Below are 22,302 nucleotides of genomic sequence, written 5' to 3' on the forward strand. Positions count from 1 at the left end.
ACCTAGTTTCAGTTAACCAGTGAAATCCAGCAGGTCTGTTTTTAAAATGTTCAGGTTTTTTCAAATGACATGCACTCTAACAGGTTTTCTAACAGATCCTCCACACACCTACAAGCAGCACGAGGCTCCTTTCAATATATTCACTCTTAGTTTTATGCCAGAACGACCTTGAGATTTTCATTCTCGGCTCACCAGAAGCACACAGTTCCAGCAGAGTTTAGCAGACGTCAGATGTTTACTGTACGTGATCATGGCTCATGGCTTCACTCCCAAACAACTGGTTTGTATGTAGATAAATTGTTTCTACCAAGAGGCTCACCATTTCTACTGAGCTTTTCAGATTTTCTCTTACTTGCCCTGTCATTCTCCTCGCTGTGTGTGTGGTGACAAGATGAGTATGAATCCTCCTCCAGTTTTATTGTTCACACTTGCACCTGCTTTGAGTGTTTTAACTATCGCTCTAATTGTAGATGTGAGCAGGTTTAGGCTTGTAGCCGTTTTCTTGGAGACATTTCTTGACCTTGACCTGGCTGTAGATCAGCGTCTTCCTTGTTTGAACAGCATGCTCTCTTGGCCTCATTTTGAAGAGAGGCTAATAGACATTGACCTCTGCGTCGTGACAGGTACCTGCCCCACACAAACAGGAAGTCCTTCTGCAAAATATCCACAAAAAAAACACTTTTAAAAAACTTATAGTTGCATTCATTTAAAAGAGATTATTAAACTTTATTTTCGCTTGTGTGATTTGCAATTATAGAATTGTTTCACTCTCTAAATAAATCAAACCAAAATAAAGGTTCTCCAACTATTTGCACATTTTCCAGGAGTGCTAACAAATGTGGCCAGTGTGTGATGAAAGGAAAATTATCAAAATAATTGACTAAACAATTATTTTGTTTGTAATTTAAAATGGCTTAAAAGAACTGCAGGCAAGACTACAAATGTTCTGCGTGAGTCAACAGGAATGTCGAGTTGGTGTTTGGCCTCTAGAGAAGTCAGCCAATCAGAGCTAATCCAGACATCATCCATCCTGGACGGCTACGTTTAAAATCAAGATGCAGCAAATAAGACGATAGATTGTCGTCAGCTGTATTAACCTTTATAGGACACCAAGTCTCCAAATCAAGTAACAAATTCAAGAATATTGTCTTAATAAGAAAAAAAAACAAAAAACACTGAGCTTATAAAAAAAGAATTTATTTTCTGTCTATTCCTCTGCATATAGATTAATGGTTGTATGTCCTCATTAGTCAATCCGTGCTCAGCCTGAGTATAATGAGACAACAAGCCGGCTTTCATTATTTGCCCAGAAACACAACCAGCTCCAGCACTTTATCCTCAACCTGTGGACTCTTTTATATCTCTGAGGCATTTTTCTGCTGGAAGAGCCGCGGCACATGAGCGCTTTATGAGATGGAGGGATTTATGACAATAATAATGATGACCCGTTTAGATATGTGTGGTGCCTCGTAGCCCTCGGTTGGCATTTTCTTTTTGGTATGTGATGTAATGGGAGGAGAAGAGAGAAAAAGTGATGATAGCCGGTGATATCAAGTGAGGCAGTGTGTTGCCTCAGTTTGTGTTAGTGGATCAAACACGGCAAGAAGTAAAATAAAGCCACAACCTACGAAGAGTCATGGCATTACATTGAATAGTCTTTGAACATATCTCAGTGGAAATACATTTAAAATCACATGTAATGTGTACTGAGGGACAAGCCACTGACTTCACATCCTTCCATTGTCCTAAACATGAGACAGCAATCGTATCCACCGATCTCATCTACAGCTGCAAGAGTTGGAAAATCGTAGAGTCACCCCTCTGTCGCCAACTTTGTCGATATTTTTAGCAACTTTTCAGACCCCACTGTGCACCTCTAGTTAACATGCATATGGTAATAGTGAAATCCATCCATCCATTTTCCTGCACCCTTGTCCCTTGGTGGGGTCGGGAGGGTTGCTGGTGCCCATCTCCAGCTGGCGTGCCGGGCGAGAGGCAGGGTCACCCTGGACAGGTCGCCAGTCTGTCGCAGGGCAACACAGAGACACACAGGACACACAACCATGTACACACACACTCACACCTAGGGGCAATTTGGAGAGGCCAATTAACCTGACAGTCATGTTTTTGGACTGTGGGAGGAAACCGGAGTACCTGGAGAAAACCCACCATGCACAGCGAGAACATGCAAACTCCATGCAGAAAGACCGGGGCCGGGAATCGAACCCAGAACCTTCTTGCTGCAAGGCAGCAGCTCTACCAACTGCACCACTGCGCAGCCCATGTAATAGTGAAATAAAAAGACTATTTTCACAGGAACATACCTCCAGCAGAACCAGGCTCAATGTGAGCGGCTAACTGTCACTGCCAGCTTTGAGTTTGAGCGCAGAGCAACACATAGTAGAAAGTAAAAAGGTTATGCCAGCAGTAGCTCTTTCAGGACAAAGCTAAATAGATCAACTATAGCACTGTAGCACAATGAATGAAAAACACTACAAAACAGAATTTCTGTCAGCAGCAACTTCTTTAATTGATGTTTATTGGAGAAAGACCAGGTTGAATATAGTCGGACAAGATCGAGTTAACAGAACGTGATCTGTCCAGGATCAGCAGTAAAACTGCACTCTGAGAGCAAAGTGCTCTGCTGGGAACATATGGAACAACTGGATGTCTAATATAGGATGGAGATTGATTATTAAAGGCTTTACAAGTAAGAAGGGGAATTTTAAAGTAGATTCTTTATTTAACAGGGGTACAAAGAAGAAAAGCTAAACTTGGAGGCATCAGAACTCTCTCTGCAGAATTCAGGATAAGTTGACGTTTTTCTGAACTTTTTGAGCTTCCTAGTTGTAAAAAATGCAGCAGCGAAACCTTGAACTGGATGCACTAGTTTTTCTGGATGACTAGTTCAGGTTTATATTGTTTGTAATATCGCAGAAGTAGAATAAAGAAGTCCTAGAAAGCAGTTTATTATGGGATGTAAATATCATGACCTGGTCAAAGATGACACCAAGATATATTCCCATTAACATTTGGAAATATAATCTAGAAAAAGTGACTAAATCGATTTTTTTTTTTTACTTGTCTAAATACCAATAAAAAAGAAAAATAAAGGTCATTAAGGTTATTTCTTCAAAACTTGCACATAGCCGATTGGATTAATCAACTTTATGAATAAATATAGGTTAGTATCAACAAGCTGAAACTGGAAATCTATCTCAGACTTAAACGAGAGACAACCATAGACTACCCATTCACGTTATTTTTCCGTTCAATTAAAAATACCTTAAATGTTATAACTCATATAATTTTCTCCAAATTTGTTGTGGTTGTTGGGGCCAAGCAGAATGTCCTGTAGCAGTCTGTGTTACACTGAATGTGAAGAAAGCTCTGACTGAAGACAGTGATTTCTTCAGATCAGTTTTTGTTGTGATGATTAAAGAATTATAATATACGTTTATTAACTAATGATATGCTAATAGCTCATTAGTTCAATCCATATTCAGAGCAAGTAAACAATGCTTTGTTCATTTTTTCTTGTTGCTGACCTGACATTATTGACTGCTACTCAAACTCTCATAAGAGTTGCCAATAATGTTTGTAAGACGGATTAACAAAAGCATAATTATGCTAATACTTTATTTAAATGCTTTAAAAAAGCATTTAGAAAATCTGGAACTAGTCTGTTATTGCTACTAGCACAATAATAATTATTGTTTTACTAGTAGTTTATTGCTACTAGCATAATATTAGGAACTTGCGTAACATTCTTCAATGATATACTAATAATTTCATTTATAGTTGAGCCTGCAATCATAACTGAGCGATAATATGCTATTGCCTTGTTTTCAAATGATTTTTGATCAAGCTCTTGCTTGTAATTTAGCACTACAGATTAAACTGTAATGCTAAAAAGGTAACATTTAGTGGTGTGTTTTCAGCGTGACAGTTTTCAGTCTACAAGCTAAGCTAAGTACCAAACAGCTGAATGGTAATTACTGCATGCTTATTTGACAACAAATGTCACTAGAAGTTCCACTTAGTTTTAAGGTCATTAGACAAAAGTGTTATGCATTTTTGTTAGCCTGTCCTCTGAGCTCCTCACCAGAGCACAGTCAAAGCCTTCAGCTCAGTAGCCCAGTGCTACCTTTCACCCTTCACCTCACTTGCAGTTGCTTTTATTGCTGCAGACATTAAAAAAGCTCCAGCCCACCTCTGTGCCTGCTGGTAGGCAGCACTGCAACAGCTAGCGTGAGCAGACACAGAGAGCTTTGGGTTTGAATTGCAGGGGGTTAACCTACCGTACATGTATTACATTTGGCTCTAGTTAATTTTTAACAAATGCACTTGTGCTCCATTTGAAAGCATTTCCTTGAGTTTGATGGTAGCCGTGTTAGCTGCTTCACACACAGGGTCTGCATGCACTTGTGTGCCTGTTTGCGTGTCCTCATCACGTCAACAACATACATTTTGTAAACCTTTTGTGTTGCTATTGTTGTGCCGTAACCTCTCACTGTTTGCTGACTAAACAGGGCGCATTTGCTCGGTGTGAAAGGGGAAGGAAACTGACTCATGATGCTCGCACAGAACAGATTGCTGCTGGCCAGCAACCTGACATGTGATGCAGATTGTTTTCCACCTGACTAATGACTTCAGAGCTCACTGATTGCCATTTTCATTTGGCGTTGCAGGAGTTGGCCATTGCTTACTGCTATTCCCTCTTCCCGGTGCTCTGTGTCACGCGTTCCATTTTAAATGCCGTGTATATCCCTCTCTTAGCCTGGAATTGCATTGCTTTAACCTATTGTTATTCAAATTATGTATACTCCTCAGCTATGAAAGATTATAATATTGCTACTGGCAGCAGAAGGGTTTGTTGCATTTAATGGGAGTTCATTTGTGAATCCGTGAAGAAAGTTAATGGGCCTCGTGGTTATGATGTTGTTTATGTGCAGTCACTGATTAATTAGCAGTCAAAACTGTTTTTTTTTTTATACACCCAACCAAATTTCTTGCATGGAATGTAAAGTTACTCTTGTATAACTTGGTCTGTATGAAGGATACCGGTTCCAGTCACATTCCTACTTTCCTTTCTAAACAAACGAGATACAAATATTTTCCATTTTCTTATTTATTGCAGGTTTGTGTGGACTCAGATTCTTCCACTTCGCTGTCTAAATCCCAAATGATTCAGATAAAAGCCACGCAGCTTTTCCTTTTATGTGTGACGGCGGCCATCTGACAGACATGATTCATGTCCTTGGACGGCTTTGCCATCCACAACAATTAGGAACCAAGATGAACGCTCAAGAAATATCGGTGAACTATTCACACCGTAATTCAGCAGCTTGATCTGAAACTGCCCAAGTCAAACACCCACCGGCCTGTTTCTTCTCAGCAGCTGTGTTTAAGCAAACAGTGCGACCCTGTCGGAGCTCCAGAGACTTTCTGCTAGAAATTAGGACATTTTGTGTAAACAGAGTTTTTGACTCTGTTTCTCTGTCCCGACTTTTCTCTCTGAGTTTCTGTCACTTGCTTCCAGTTGGATGGTCGTTTGTTCATTTGCACACTTGTTCAGTTTGTGAAGACGTGCTTAAAGCTTTTTTTTTTATTTCTTCCTTATTAGGAAAGACATCTAAACCCTGCAGCTTCTTGGATGTTTGGCTGTTTAGTTTTCCCAGAACTGCTCGCCTCTGCTCCTTCGTTTCTCAGCTTTCACTCTCTGATTAGTGAAAACACAGTGCCGCCAAAACATTAACAACAACATGGATTGAGCAGCAATGTTGTTGATAGCTTGTAAAGTCAAACTTTTGGAGTCAGTTGCATCGTCATCGCCATGGTTTCTGGTATTTTATCTGTGTCCTTATTGTTCTATGAAAACTCATTAATCTTGTAAGTATGAGTATGAAACTGTAACGTTGCTCTAAATTCTCCTGCTGCTAGATGTAAGACCTTTTGATTACAGAGCAGTAATTGCTCTCCATCTGCTCTTAGTACTTCTGGTAAGACAATGACAGCAGGAATTAAGAATTAAAATATGAGACTTGTGAATTTTAAAAGCAAAAGGCAATGTGGTTAAAAATCTATACAGAAATGGCATAAAACTATGAATGAATGCTTGTTGACAGGATTTTTCTTTTCCAGAGCATGTGGATTAGCACAATGCCGAAAATGAAAGATGTGAGCAATGGACTCACCCTGTATTTGCAATTTTTACAACTAGGAAGGGTGATGGCTCACAAAAACCAGAGTTAATATTTAAAAGATGACATCTTTGAGCAATAAATATCCAATCTAATCAAAGTAAAAGCGATGCAATACCCGGACTTTACAGGCCTCAGTTGGCACATTACATGTCTAAGTTTATTACAAGACAGTTAGAAAATATTGTACCAATATATCTTTTCATAAGGGGTAAAAGAGAGACACTAGTTTTTAAAGGATATGGCTGCTTGAATTACATTTTCTGTGTGGAAGCTGAACAACAACAAGATGTTGTTCATCTCCTCTACTTCTGAGATGAGCTGAAAGTGGAGATGTTTATAGAAAACCTGGCCGTGATATGCAGAAACCTTGATGAACTGAAGCAGCATTAATGAAGACCAAAGTTCCTCCACGGCATCAGAGACCAACAACGACAGACAGAGTGATTGAATCTGAAAGCGGATCCACAATCTGTTGAATGATGGGATCAACTTAATCTTCCCCCATCACTTGTATGTGCCTTCAAATGTCACTCAGCATTAACAGGCCGATACTTCTACAGATACAAAACATTTTTATGAGAAGTCAAACCTTCCACACGTAGGTAAGATATCTTATTGATAAAACAAAAATATTTATTAGTGGTCTAATTTTAAAGATATTAAATCTTTTGCATGTTTGCAGAGATGGTCAAAGCAAATTTCAATATGCAAAGTTTGGATGATGCTTAAAGTGGGGATTGTTTATAATTTGCTTCGTTAATGGAAAGTCCAAAAAGTCCTATGATGCAGGTACAACTTGTCTGATGAGGTCAGCATTTGAAACAAAAGAAAGGGAAACTCACCTAAATTATCATAATCTAGTAGAAGAAGTCTGTTTAAAATTTTAACACCAGACATGTAATGAAAGGAAAGAGTTAAATTACTTCAATCAGTGACTTCAGCAATATGAGCTCGTTAAATTGCTTCAAGTCCAGAATCCCAGCTGGGTGATGATGTTGGGGGATGATTAGGATTTGTGACGATCTAATTTGAGGAGAGGTTTAGTGTTTCTGAGGTGCAGCGCTGTGCACTAAGGTTTGCTTGACAGATGACAATAGAGATTCTTTACAAAAGGAGCCAATTTCCCACTGGGTTTATGTGCAGTGTGTTTGGAGAGTGTCAGAGTAGATGAGGATTTGTGTGAAAGAAGTCAATTCCTCAGCCACCGATGCTTCTTTGTGGAGCTGTGTTCCAACCTCAAAGCCCCGACACCCCCCAAAAAAATAAAAAATCGCCTCCTAAAAATCCCATTTCCAGCGGCTGAGGAATGATCTCCGGTTCCAAAGGTGAAAGCTAATCTGGACGCAGAGGTTTTCTCTTCACTCACTGTCCTGACAGTCCATGCTTGCCTTTACAAATAAGCCTAACGAGATGCAAACATGTAAATTGGCTGCAGCAGAGATTGAGCGTTCACTTAGATCTGAGTGGCACAGATAGCGCCGCTGACGAATGGCAAGATAGAACCGGGCTGAGATCACCACGAGCAATCTGTAATCAGAAATGGAGGAAAATTGCATTGCGGTGTAGGGATGCAGGGAATGGAAAAGCGACGGAGGGAGGGACTGAGCCAGACATACAGTACCATCCCACATGAAGGGGTAATAATTTCCCTATTTGTCCTTCTTTCTCTGTCTGTCTCGGTGGTGTTTGGTCATATAATGCCATCATTTTTCATCTCCTTATCTCCCCATCACTGTTTTTCATTGTTGTTCTTGTTACAGTCCTGTTGGATACCTCAAACAGCTTCTTTTTCATGCGTTAGCTTATCCCATCGCTGTCTGCTTGCAGTCCAGAGTTTTCTTCAATACTCTGGTGTTCAGAGCATGGCTTACAGAAACACAATCACAAGGCAGCTTTTTTTTTACTTTTACACCCACTACAACCTTTTACTAATCACAAACAGTCTGTATTGTGTGACTTTTCTCTGCTAGATCAAAACAAAGTAGCTCAAAGCCGTTGAGAAGATAGAATAACATATATTTTTAAAATGAAAATCTGAATGTATGGAATGCATTTAATGAAATCAAATGCAACCAGTTGCTTCTATAAGTCACCTAGTCAGTTAATAGACTGTGTGTAATTTAATCTGAATATGAATCCAGCTGTTTTTTGAAGGCGTTTTTGGAGGTTTTGTCATCATGAAAACAGAGGAAGAAAGTAGAAAGGCCTGGGGTGAAGTTTTGGAGAAGCTTAATGCACGATTTGGTTATAAAACAGTGGCTAAAGAGGACTGATATCGTTCAAAAGTGCAAATAGTACGGCGCACCGCGAGCCTAGCACAACATGGCCGTCCACCGAAACTGATGAGCTCAGCAAGGAGAGGCAGAAAGCTGGTCCGAGTTGATTGGAGCCAGATAGACGACAGAAAACAGATACGGTCCTGAGACGTACAGCCAGTTGCATCAGGTGGCTTAGACCAAAGCATATCTCCTGTTAGAATGACATGCATTTTACACTCAACAGCAAAGTTTATCAGATCTGATTCAAAATGTGCCAAGACTTGAACATGAATTAGTAAATTCTCTCCATCCATTCTGACAGAGCTGTTTTTCAGAAGATGACTTGACGAGGATGTCAGTCTCTGATTGGGAAAACTTTTCCTAAGAAACTTCCTGTAACGGCAGCAGAGGAAAGGAAATTAAAATACCACGGTTTACATAAACCTTCTGTAAAAAAAGCATAAATTATTGTGTCTCCCACTTTAGAAACAAGCATCACTGTTTGTGGTAGCAATTTAATTTCATTTCCCTTTGGGATCAATAAAGTATTTCTGAATTGAATTGAATTTCAACAAACTGTGCCGGCGGTGTGGATACTATTGCAAAGCACTGTATTTTTTTATATTTTGTGTAAAATGGTGTCAAGACCACATAGCTATACTCCTTTTTTTTCTCATAACTGTGTAGTTTCTATGGTGATGGAGTCATCAAGCACCCAGCATTACATGTCTTTTTATGTATTTAGCCAGTTTAAACGGACACTGCTGGATGTTTGCGGCGGCCGTACAGAGAGAGCTCATGGACAGCAACAGATGTGTGTGAGCAAGAGACCTTTTCAAATCCACTGGGTGTGCACAGCAAAGAACCACACGCACAAGCCTAAGCTTATTTACCAGCTGAGACCTGAACAGCCAGCGAACGGAGCATTGTGTTGCTTGCAGAGGCTGCTCTCTGCCGCGGCGGAGCAAAGCCTGCGGAACACGGCCCTATTCTCATGAACTGTTGAAATAAAAATGTCAGGTTTTCATTTGAGGTATTTAGCTGGTGAGCAGAGGGAAGGAGCTGCGGGCCAGAGTAATGTATGCTCCCTCTCTCTCTCTGTGCGCCGTGTCGGGGAGCTTGAAAGCAGAGCGTGAGCGGGATGAGTTAAAGGGGCCGCGGCGCTGCTGCTGCTGCTCGCGTGTGCTCCCGTTTGCCCTGTTCTTTCATTTGAACGCTGGCTGCCAGCGCATGTGCTGCTACATACGTGTGAGCAAAGCCAGCAGCGTCTATTTAGTCTTTTGCATTGTGTGTAGCGACTGGAGGAGATGAGTCACCCTCTCAGACAACACCTACCTGCCCCTCGCTCACTCACACACACACACACGCAGGAAGGCCATGAAAGAGAGGGTTAGTCTCCATCTGCTCTCTGGTGCCATGTTTTAAAGCAATCTTCTCTTTTATTTTTATTGATTTATATTCTTAGGTTGAGACGCTAGAAGATTTTTTTTTCATTACATGGTAGAGTAGGATTGCTGCTTCACTGACCTCCACATTAAACCAAGGTTGTTGGGTTTTTTTATGGATTGTCCTATGTTGGTTACAAGGTTGCAAATGTTTTGGATTCTTGCAGAAACTAATAGATATATTACGGTTTTTATTTGGCATTTGAGTCATTCCAGCATAGATGAAATTCTGGTTCTCAGGTCTTGATATCATATAAAAAAAAAACAATCAAATGAAATGCAACAATATACAAACTATAGCAACATATTTAAAGGGAGCTGGGTACTCCGAACTTCAGAGTCTGAGGTTCGGAGTGAAGTGATGATGGTGGAACTGATCAACAGTCTGACTGCAGAAGTTGCTGCAATGTGATTGACTCATTGACTAACGAGCAATTGTACAGATGTACCTATTAAAGTGGCCAGGGAGTACCCATGTATAATCAAGTGGCAATTCAATATTAAAACTAAAACTAACAATTAATTTGCTCATCGGTGAATCAGAAAAAAATTGGAGCACGTTGTGCGACGGTTATAAATACCAGTAAATCCTGAGGTTTGCCCTCTAGTGCTTTAATGTCATTAATATTGTCTCTTTTTTTAGCTTACACAGGCTTTGCTAGAATAGTTGCTATAAATGAAAAAAATATATATATAAATAATTTTCTATTTAAAAAAAAAAAAAAACGTTTTGCAACTACTAGAGAAAAGTTTTTTGGTTTTATTTTGTTTACAATCCCAATTATTTAAAAATGTTAAGAGCGCAGCCTAGTTATTGGGAGTAAAGTGATGAAACAGAATAAAGATCTGTTCTTTATTGGTGTGTGATTAGTTTGGGTTGTTCTAAGCATCCAATGTTTTGGACATTAGATGTCCTGGTTAAATAATCCTTATGCATAAATACAGAGAGTGAGAAGGACATTAGAGTCTTACACTACATTAGACAGCAGCCTCCCCTGTTTTTATTTGTGTTTATATCGGTTGCTTCTTCTTCTTCTTGTAGACATTTTTCTGCTTGTTAAATGGGAAGGAGGTCAGGGGGGTTTGCTCACATGAATTAGAAATGTGTACTTGTTTGTAAGGTTGAGCAAGTCATTCATTCATGAGTTGGTTCATTAAATGCAGTGCCGTATTAAAGCACTTGCTTTTTTTTTTAATGCTTTTGCTGCTTTTTGTCAAAGTAGAGTGTTTTAGATCCTTAGACTATTTTTAATCTCAAAGACTATCTCAGTTCTAGAGGGAATCTTTATCTTCAGCAACTAACTGCAGCTTTTGGACTGCCTAGTCCAAGTCTGGACTTATACCATTGTCTGTCAAAATAAAAAAACATTTCTGGATCTTAAATTGTCACGTTGTGGTGAATAATACTTTGAGGCCATTTTCAAATAGCATATTAATAAGGCCCTAATAAAGCAAGTTCTCCCTCTCTTTGACTAATAAACTTTAGTTTTGTACAGAACAGTCCACACTGGAACTGGAAGACATTTTAAATATCCAAATTAAAACAAAATAAAACAGAATTAATCATCAGAATGGAAATGATTGAGCTTATTTTTGTCGTGATCTGTGGTTTTCTGTGTTTATTTTTGAGTTTTTCTGTGTTTATTGTTATCCTGTTCCCTGAGTCTCTGCGTCCGTACGTCTTTGTGAGTGTCTATGATAGTTCGTCGACCGGCACAGTTGAACTGCTAAGTCCTGTGTCGGCATTAGCTCGTCTAGTCAGTCCTTGTTATCAGTTGCTATTAGCTGTTTGCTGCTCTCTGCCGTGCTGCTTGTTCTGGACTGTGAGCCTTTCATTAAAACTCATCATTTCATCTATAACCTGGGTCCCTGCATCACTCCTCACCACCACCTCAACCCCAATTCATGACAATTTTAATTTATCATGCGATTAATGAACTGCTTATTGAGTCATGGCCCTTTGACATGATCCTAATCTGGCCAAAATATCCCCAAAACCTTCCAACGTGACTGAACTGAAGCTGTTCTGCCAAAATCTCTCCGCAGTGATCAGAAAGACTCGATGCAACTTCTCTCAGATTCAGTCGGTGTCGCCATGGCTGGGACGACCAGTTAGTAAATATAAGGGCTGATTACTTTTTAACTTAGTGAAATGTGAAAAAGATATTGATTTTATTTTCCATTTTTTTAAAAAAAAGACATTGTTTGAAAGACAGCCATTTCTGTTTATTCAGGTCATCATTGTTTGACAATAAAATGTGTTTGAATGGGAACATTTAGACAAAAAGACAGAATAAATTTGTAAGGGAGCAAATACTTCTTTCAATGCTGCATGGCACAGCAGCTGCAGTTCCTTTTTTATTGAAATTAAGCCTAATGTCAAATGCAACACTTCTAATCTGCGGCTCTGGAGAAATTAACTCTAATGAAACAATGTCCCTCTGATGTATAAAGAGATAAATGCAGCAAGACCGATGTGTCCATGAATCAAATTACACCGCTCATCTTTATTCCCAGGCTCGACTTCCTCCTCAGCTCATAATGCTTATGGATTTGATTGATGCGTGCTTGATTCCAGGTGATTTCATTATTTGCTGTGTTTACCTCCATCGGTGAGGCGCTGATAGCAAACGTGACCGTCGGTCGTGACTGCGAGCCGAGTGACAGCCACCAGGTACGGCTGATGACCTGCAGTAATGGTGCGTGACCGTTTTTCTGTCTGTCCGTCGTCACTTTCACACCGTTTTTTTGTTTAGTTTATTTTGTGCTGCTACCATCTTGCCTCTCTCTGTTTGCCAATATGTATAGGCAAGCCCGAGTGGGTTTGATTTGCAAGCTCGCGCCGGTTCTGTTCCAGAGTTGGCGCGGCCACTCAAGGATGATAAAATACGTCGCTTGATAGAAACTTGGAGCCGGCAAGCCACGGGCTGTTCACTGGAGGATTTTAATTTTGTTTTCTCTCACTCTCCCTCTTTTATTTTCCTCCCTTACAGTTTGTGCACTCTTGCATGCACCAGTGTGATTACGACGGGAAAGGTGGAATGTTCTCCAGCTGACGGTCCTGGAATTTAAACAACAGCAGTTGCAAACAAAATCCTTTTAACATCTGGGAGGCACTTACTTGAGGGTTTTACAAGATGTGCAATTCATCATCTCCACCAATCATCATGTAAACCCAAGACATTCAGCCTTTAAGTGCTCACTGATCAGCAGTGTACTTGTCCCTTTGGATTTTGTGGGCTTGATAAAATTGCACCAACTGTGCCTGCAGGAGATTATGGATCAAGTTTAATTGACTCTGGTAATCTGATTTTGGCATGGAGACGGAGAATACTAGATTAAAGTTGTATCTCCAGCACAAACAAGGGATCAGTGATGTGTTTAGTCACTGAGGCTCATGGACAGTTGAGGCATGTTTGGATATAACATGTCAGCTCCAATCCAGGATAAGTCCAAGCCAAACTGACCAGTGTGCTAATACAGTCGCCTGGCTGTAATGAATTGCTGTGTCAAAGGGCGTAGCTACATTAACCTGTCAGCCAGACGCAGTAATAAAGTGTTTACAGTGCTGTGATGTAAAATGATGGGAGTAATGATAATAACCTGAGTGGAGGAGCTACATGTAAAAGTGGGTTTTGACGCTTTCTTCAGCTGACATGCTGCTATTGGCTTTGGCTGTAAAGAAATACAACAGGGAAGAGATGATCAGAGCACACTGCAAGCTAACACCAATAGCCTATCGATCATCACGACAGCCAAGCCAACAAGGGAGCTGCAGCTTTGCAATCTGGATCAGCTGCACGGCACAGATGTACAGTATCTACGGATAATTGGAAAAAACATATATATGTATCTGTAAATTTAAGTCTGGGTGTACAGTTACCTCCAAAGGTTTCCACGGCACTTGAAATGTTTGACATTTTCTCGTCTTACAGCCACAGACCTCAGTATATCTTGTGACTTTAATCCTGGTCCCTGCTGACCAGAGCTCTTCCCTCTGAGTATTGGCTCTGTCTCCTACATGACTTTCAGCAAACCTCAAGCAGGATGGCTCCATAAAGGCTGTACATGTGGAGCAGATTGTTAAATGTTCGTCACAATAGATTCTCCCACCTGAGCTGTTGACATCTGCAGCCCCTCCAGAGTTTTCAGTTTCTGTTATTACAGTGGTTCTTAACCTTTTTTGAGGTACCGAACCCCCCTGTAGCATATGCGCATTCACCGAACCCTTCTTATTCCCCCACGACACACAAAATAATTTGCGGTATTCTGATTTAGTAATGTAATTATATTAGTTGTGTTACCACCCCCACACCACTAGAGGCAGTAGCAACCCCGAAAACATGCAACTAAGGAGCAGATTTAGACTATAGAATTTGGTAAAAACTGAGCTTTGCTGAAGTAAATAAAGACACAAGTTCAAATCCCTGCTGAGAGTTGAACTCCTTCAATCAGGACTCCTCCGCAGCTCTGATTGGCTAAGCACTGTAACGTGATCCTCTGCAGCAAGTGATGGCAAAGCGGGGCGTCATCACGACTTTACATAAGTGTGTCTTTACCTCCGCGGCAGAGGCTCCGCCAAACCCCTGAGACCGACTCACCGAACCCCTGGGGTTCGATCGAACCCAGGTTAATAACCACTGGTTTATTACCATCTTTTGCCCAGTCCTGCAGTTTCAGACGTCCTGGTGTAAGGGAGTGTGTGAAGGAAAGTGCAAGTCGTTCCTTAGGAACCTTTAATAACTAAGGTTAAAAATAATAAAGACATTTAGTAGTTTTTGGCTGTTTGTATGTGATTTCATGGAATGATATGCTTGGAATGTTGCAACAAAACCAGATTAGCACCACAGAATATTTCACATGATTTTTACATTGCTGGCATGAAGAAATGTTCAGATGGCCTCGGTTTCAGACTCTTAGTTTAGATGGCGGCCATGTTTTGTTGCTTTTTAAGCTGATCAATACTTTACGTCTCGATGATGCATCGAATGCTGCTGCTTGCAGTGATTAAAGCGTGGGATATAGTTTTTCATTTCTGTTGCTCTTAGTTCACTAATGTTCTCAAACAAACCTCAGAGTCCTGAATAGAGCAGCTGGAATCATGCAGAGGTTCTAGAAAATTTAATACATTTCAAGGGATATTAATGTTTTTGCAGGACGCTGTGTGAATGTATGTATTTATTACTTTGGAGTGAAAATAAAATTCACAGAGGAGATCAAATGGTAATTAGTAACGACTAGCAAAGTTGCATGATAAATATAAGTTTTTTCATTCAAAACCAAGGCCAGATGTTTATTTTTATTAAATTTTTTTTACAACAGGTGATTTTCTGCCTTCTCACACAGAAACATGAAGCTTGGTGCTGGAGGTGGAGGTGGGGGTTTGGGTGAATCTGTGAATCAGTGCAGAAGATGTGGGATGCAATGCCAGGAGGACAATGTGAAGATCGATGCGTTTTCTCTAAAGCCCGTCAGTGTGAGTTGTGTTGGTGCTGACAGAACCGAGAAGCGTGTTCAAAGCAACATACCGAGAATAGTATATGAAGTCGAGGGATTTATCCACCTGTATACGCCGTCTGCCTCTGATCTTCTGGAAAGTTTAACAGCAGCTTGAATGTGTGCGCTTTTGAGACTTTTATCCTTGCGTACGACTTTTCAAGAATTTAAGAACTTTTTAGCATATGTGTAAAGAAAAAAACAAAAAGCTGCTGCTTTTCCAGTCTGCGTTCTGTATGGGTATCACATTGTGCGGTCATCCTTCTTGGCCCTTTCTTCTGGGGCCTTTGGCTGTTTGCCAAATGTCACAGCAAGATCATAAACGCTGCTTCTGAGAGCCACGTGTATAACAGATCAGCCTGTTCTCCTTCTAAACGTTTAGCTCTGAACGGATCCATCTGCTGACAGACACCAACTCTTTTTATCCGTCTTCCTTTCTTCCACTTCTCCTCCATCCTATTCAGCTCTAAGGTCATTTTAAATTGCCTGTCACTGTTTTACTCTATGCAGGGCATTAAAATTAGCGCTACGTTCCAGGCTGCAGCTAGTCCTCACCTCTCTGTTATTCTAAGCATATCGGCTAAATTATAGTAAAATCTCTGTTTTCCTAATTGGAAAATGTCACTTCAGATTAATATTTAAGGGTTTTAGTTAAGAGCTGAATTTACAAACCTTTTCATTAACCACTAGCTCTTGTTTTTTAATGCCAAATTAAGTGTTTTATCCATGTGTGGCCAATAACCAAAAACACAGTGTTTCATATCAGATCATAAATTATTAGATTTGATTAAACTCAAATAAAGATTAAAAAATAGCTGCGAAAAATTAGCTAGTGATTACGGAGTAATTAAGAGATTTTCAGCTCTGCTTCCACTGAATCTAATCAGCAATGAAAAACAGACTCTTGAGTACTCTGACTTTCTAAAAAACAGTGTTTTATGAATTTACATGGCAACCACACAGATACTGAGTTTCTCCTGCAGCTGGAAGCCAGATGTCAGCACAGGGTCCGCTTTGCTCGTCTTTAAAAAGTCCAGCTGGGTGGTGACATTATTCTTATTTTTGTCTTTTTTTCATTAGAAAATAACACATTCTCACATTTTGCTGATCTTTTAGGAGAATTTGCAGAACAGTTTGACATTATATAACCCTGTGAAAAGACTTCAAATACATTCCTGTCTTGTTCCAGTTACATCATTTCACATTGAAGAATGCATAAAACTGACTTTTAATTTGGATAACTTTATTTAGTGAAAATAAATCCAGTGGTTGTAGCACACAGAGGGAGCTGACCATCCCTCCTCACACTGTTCTTGTGGTTTGGACCTCAAGAAGAATAACCTCTACTCTGGTGATGGGATCCTTAAATACACAAACAAATAAACAATTCGTGTTGGTTTCAGTTTTTGGTCCTTATCCTGATGAAGACGCCAAAGACAAAGAATGTTCGTGATTTGCTATTTTTGATATTCTGGTATATTGTTGGGGTTGGACAGTGGTGCAGTTGCTAGCAGCGGTGCCTTGCAGTAAGACGGCTCTGGACTTGAATCCCAGCCTGGGGCCTTTCTGGATGTATTTTTTTCCCTGTGCATACATTGATTCTCTCAGGGTTCTCCACCCTCCTCATGCAGTGGAAAAACAAACTGTTAGGATAATGGATCTCTCTTAAATTTCCCTGTGGTATCAGTGGTTAGTGTTTGTGCATAGCTATTGTCCTGTGTGTCCTTGTTGCTCTTTGTTGGACCGGTGACCCCTGGACAGATAGACGATCATTTCTACCAAGTAGTACTGCCCATGACCTTTACACACTTTACTGATTTGAAGGTCATGACCTCATGCAGGGACGCCTGCTTAACTTTGAGCATGACAAGCTTTCCCATATTTCCAGCCTTTGTTTCATGCCAGACAGACCTGAAGCTCATGAAGTCCTGCTGTGTCATGACCTTACTATGACGCCACTGTTTTGTTTTTCTTTTTCTGTTAATAAAATATCTGGAAATAATATCAGTTAGGAAGTGAAGGCTTCCCTGTCCATGACTACTGTTGGGTGGACCACCAACACAGCATATTGTGAGATTTATTGTCTGTTTTGAGTTGCACTTTCCTTTATTATGTTGCATACTGTTTTTTGTTTTTTTCAAAAGCATCTCAGATCTTATTTATTGTGTCTGATATTAAAATTAGTAAAAAATCTAAGAAAGACAAAAAAGCAAAGAGAAGCAAACGCTTTTTCAGAACATTATATCTATTTACTCTGTTTAGTTGTTACACGTGCTGCTGACTTTTATTTATTGGGTTGATCTGTGGTTAAAGACTCACTCGGTGACATTCTGAATTAACATTATAGTGATTATCACTTCACGTCCCCTGAAGCCATTTGCCTTCTTCCATCTCACCTGAAGCCATTTTGTCAGAGCTGCCATCGCTCACCATCACCTTTAATATTTCACAGTGTTTTAGCTCGGCTTGCTTTCAACAATGCAACAACTAATTTCTAATGAAAGCTGTTTTTCTATGCCCTGTAGTGAAATTGATACAATTTTTTATACTATTAACTGCTGTTTGTTATAAAATTAGTGTCTTCTTTCCTCTTTCCCGTTAAAAATGAGCAGTTTGAAGCCATTTACAGTCGGAACGTCTTTGTGGTATTGTGTTTTTTTCCCAAAAGGACCATTTGCATTCTGGTCTTTCTTTGCTTCCGTACGCTTTATGTTTGCTCACAGTAACTGTTCATTTGATTGCTGGCTGAAGTTGGAGTTTATAGCTTCTGTTTATTTATGTAGAGAAATTTCACAAGCAGAGTCCTCTACAGAAAAAAGCAAATTGGGTTATTCAAATCCAGTGGCACAAAGTCAAATGTAATCCTAGTGTAATACAGTTCAGTTCAGTCAGACTTAATATATTGGAGGCTTACAGCATATCAGGATGTCAGACATTGAGGACATTTGTCAGGGTTGTGTTTTTACTGCGATCTGCATGTATTTTTGATAAGTTTGTGAAACTCATAATACTTCAAATATAAACCCTGCAGTTTGCCGTTTTATAAGCATCGATTGTAAAATCATTTTAACGCTATGAATAGCTTCGTGGATCTTTTATAACATGAGCACCATGTGGATGCCGTCCTCTCATTGCCATGGCATCCACTGACAGTGGAGAGGACGCCTGTTGCAGCAGCATTGTGTTTTATTTGCTTCATGATGACTCACAGTCAATGTTTTCCACCATCATTATCACCCTTGTAATCAGATGTTGCTTGGAAAAACCTTCAGTGACCTTTGTGATTGTATAACCAGCTGTCTGCTGACTGCAGACACTGAGTTGCATTTACACTGAGTACCTGTAAAATGCCTGTTCATTTATGCCTGGTGTCTGTTATTTTGTTTCTGATGAACAAAATAAACATTTGGTGATTTTTTTTAAATATGCGTTATAACGACAAAACAGTGTAGATGTGGCCAAAGTGGTTGAATACAGTTCACATCAGTAATTTATGTCACGGATAGATTTTTTACTTTTCTTTTTTTCCAGAGTTGAATGATTATATAACAAAAGTTTATATGCTAGGTTACATGCATAACGTGGAAAAACTGTCCTTAGCAAAAGCGGTATACATGTATCATTTGGTTTATCCTTTTTGTGAAAAACCTTTAATTATGATAAGAATTTTGAATTATTCTGTTTACAGTAAATTTAAATTATTGTAATATTTTTGGTTTTGATTCCAGGGTAGAACTCTGCAGCATAATGCTGCCGCCACCATGCCTGCCATATGGTACAACATCAGATTCAAAAGCTTTGCTGTGATTTTTTTAACATTGTGGCTGGAAAGCTCCATTTCTGTCTGAAATGGCCATAGAACTTGTTTTGTCTGCATATGCTGCTGCACATTCCAGTTAGATTTGCATTTTAGGGTAGGGTTTCTGCAGAAACCATGGTTTCTGGTCAGTAGCTCCTCCGTCCACAGTGATGTAAAACTGGCTTCACTGTAGAAAGTGACTGATGTTCCAATTATTTTCATTTCAATGTTAGTTTTTATGTACAGATTTGGTCAGATGGTTGAAACTTAGACTGAATTGAATAATCTAACAACACAATCGTCTGAAGAACATATGAGGTGTTTTAGGAGGAGTAAGATAAGACTAGAAAATTTCTGAAGAAATATAAACGGGGCCTGCCAACGTGTGCCCTTCGGTTTGAACCCAGCGTTCTGATGCTAAAGTAAGCTACAATGTACTCAAAACCATGTGGCGAGTCACAAACATGTTGACTAACATGGACTTGCTCCATTCAATATGTTAAAATTTGTGTGTAAGCTAAAATTAGCCAAAATGCTAATATTAGCTTGGTAATGGCTCTCTCTACAGTACCGCGCCACTCCTGTGCGGGCGTCGGGTCTATAGTGGCCAGATTATACTGTAAAGGCACAGTAGGAGGACCCGAAATCAGCCACGAGACAGAACTGAGCAGAAACCTCAGATCTTTATTAGAGATCTGAGGTGGACACTGGCTAGGAGATGGGGGCGGGGGAGAAGCACTGATGCAGGGCAGCTTACTCACACCGTGGAATCAGAGGTATTAAGTCCAGATCCAAGTTGTTGGTCAGCCGGGCCGAGGTCATACACAATGAGGAAGAGAGCAGAGTCCGAGGGAGTGGGTGTGAGCGGCGTCAAAGAAACAGGCTTGGGCGAGATCCGGGTAGGCAAAACAGCAGTCCGACAAGGGTGAGGCAAAAGGGGCAAATCCAGAGAACAAGGGCGAGGCAGTAACACAGAGGGCGAGAAGGGAGAGCTAGAAACTACTTGCTGAAAGCGTTCGATCTGGCAGTGGGTGACTGAGAGAGGCTTAAGAAGAGTAACAATCAGGGAGCGACGCAGCTGCAGGGAATAAGGGAGATAAGGGACATGACATGGATGGCCTCAAAACAAAAACACCAGGCATCATGTAACCATCACAAAAGCAGCCAAGTTGGTTTTCGACAGGAGCTAAAATCATTAAAAGAACTTGCTGCAAACGAGACAGAAACCTGTTTTGGGGCTGCAGGGATTGTCGTGGAGGAGACAGAAACTGCGTCTTCTCTCCACAAAACCAAAAATATATGGGAACAATTTTTGTTGATACTTTTTGGTATCAACAAAAATTGTTGGTACCAAACAATTTTTGTTTGGTATCAATTTTGACAATACCACTTTGGTGGTATTGTCATGTTTTTAGTTTTTATTTATTTGTTTTGTCTTTGGACAAGCTAAGCATTGAGCACTTAGCTTTAAATTTAATTACAACTGGTAAAACACATTTCAGGTTTTTCTGGTGCTCCGGCTTCCTGGTCACAGTCTGAAATCATGACTGTTCAGTCACTGCTCTCCCTATGCATGCGTTGCTATGGGCAGGCCCCAATTAAGCTTCTGGAAATGCCTTCCCAAAACTCTGACGTCAGCCCTACTAAAAGTCTTTCATGCTTAACAACTGCATTTGTGTCAGGAAACAATTATTGCTTTTAAATGTATTTGAAATTGCTTTGTTATGTAATCATTTTACTCTGGAAAAAAAAAATGGCTGGTCTGAATACATCAGGTTTTGCATCCTGAATGGATGGAAACTTATGACCAGAAGTGAATTTCTATAAGTATGTGGTAAAACATTACAAATGTCTTTTTGGGACTGAACTATTTTTTACAGAATATATTGTTTTAAAATCAAAGGCTTAAAAGATCTGCTGAATGGATTAGGATTCAGGATGGATTTTATAATCCCAACAATCAGCGGTCTACTTTGGAACGGTGCTGGTAAAAGCTCTGAGTCAGGTCACAACCCCTCGCAGGTCCAGACAGGCTCACCGGCCTTTTGGATAAACACGGTGAGGGAATCTCCCACCGGGCTCGTTTCTGAGACAATGATAGAGCCAGACAGCTTGTATGTGGATCACTCTCCGAGACACAAAGTCACACCGAGCTGGCGGGGCTTATGGAGATAAGGTGCACTTTATTTAGCAACTTCAACATGATGGAGCCAAAAATCACGACATCACTCTTCATTTTGCCTCGGTCGGTGCCAGACAGTCTCACCCTGTTGGCTGCATGCAGGGTGAGACTGTGGATTGTTTTCAAAGGCCCCAGTTTGTTCGTGTGCAGATCTAAAGCTGACAGGAACTTTTACAAAGAACTTCGCATCCTAACAGATTTAAGCTGTTACGGTCACAGTTTGTGCCACTACTGAACGACATTTTTGCAAAAATTTATTTCACTGTCACATTCATTGTATTATATTTTCTCTCCCCATTTGCTTTCTTTAATCTATTTCTGGTCCAGAATCTTCTCTGCTAGCAGCCCGGGAAGCTTATGATATTTTTGCATTCAGTCACTCTGCCAAACATTGTCAGCTTAATGCCTGAGATGCTGAATGTAAATGCAGAGGGAAGACTATTCGCTCGACACGGTTGTTTCTCCTTTGTAGTGATTTGGACAGCATTCGAACTCAGAGACGTTTCCTCGACGTTTATTTGTGTTTTGCTCACATATCTCATCAGAGCACTGTGCTGTGAATATGTATCCTACACTCTAAAAAGAAAAAAGTTGATCCAACTTAATTGAATTACTTCTGTAGGTAACAAGTAATTCAATTAAGTTGGATCAACATATATTTTTTAGTTTGTTTAACTTGATAAATGTAGGTCAGTCTAACTCAATTTATTTACTTTAATTCATATACAAATTTTTAATCCCTCTAACTTAAATTTATAGAAAGTCAACTCAAAAATTTAAGTTGTTTTAACTTAAAAAATGAAACTACCCCAAAGTCGTTTTGTACATATTTTGTACTTATAATAATGCTTAAATATAAATCACTTTTAAAGTATGTTTTAGCTTTTACAATAGGAGTATAATTCCTTTACACTAC

The 22,302-nt window shown here is 40.0% G+C and overlaps 1 protein-coding gene across 4 annotated transcripts in view; it reads left to right on the top strand.

The window, feature by feature from the left end:
* The window catches only part of adgra1b (adhesion G protein-coupled receptor A1b), a 198,100-nt gene that overhangs the window by 132,154 nt on the left and 43,644 nt on the right, over nt 1–22,302 (top strand). The window lies entirely within an intron of this gene.

The sequence above is a fragment of the Poecilia reticulata genome, chromosome 15, assembly GCF_904066995.2.
Source record: "Poecilia reticulata chromosome 15, P_reticulata-male-v2, whole genome shotgun sequence".
NCBI classification, from domain to species: domain Eukaryota; kingdom Metazoa; phylum Chordata; class Actinopteri; order Cyprinodontiformes; family Poeciliidae; genus Poecilia; species Poecilia reticulata.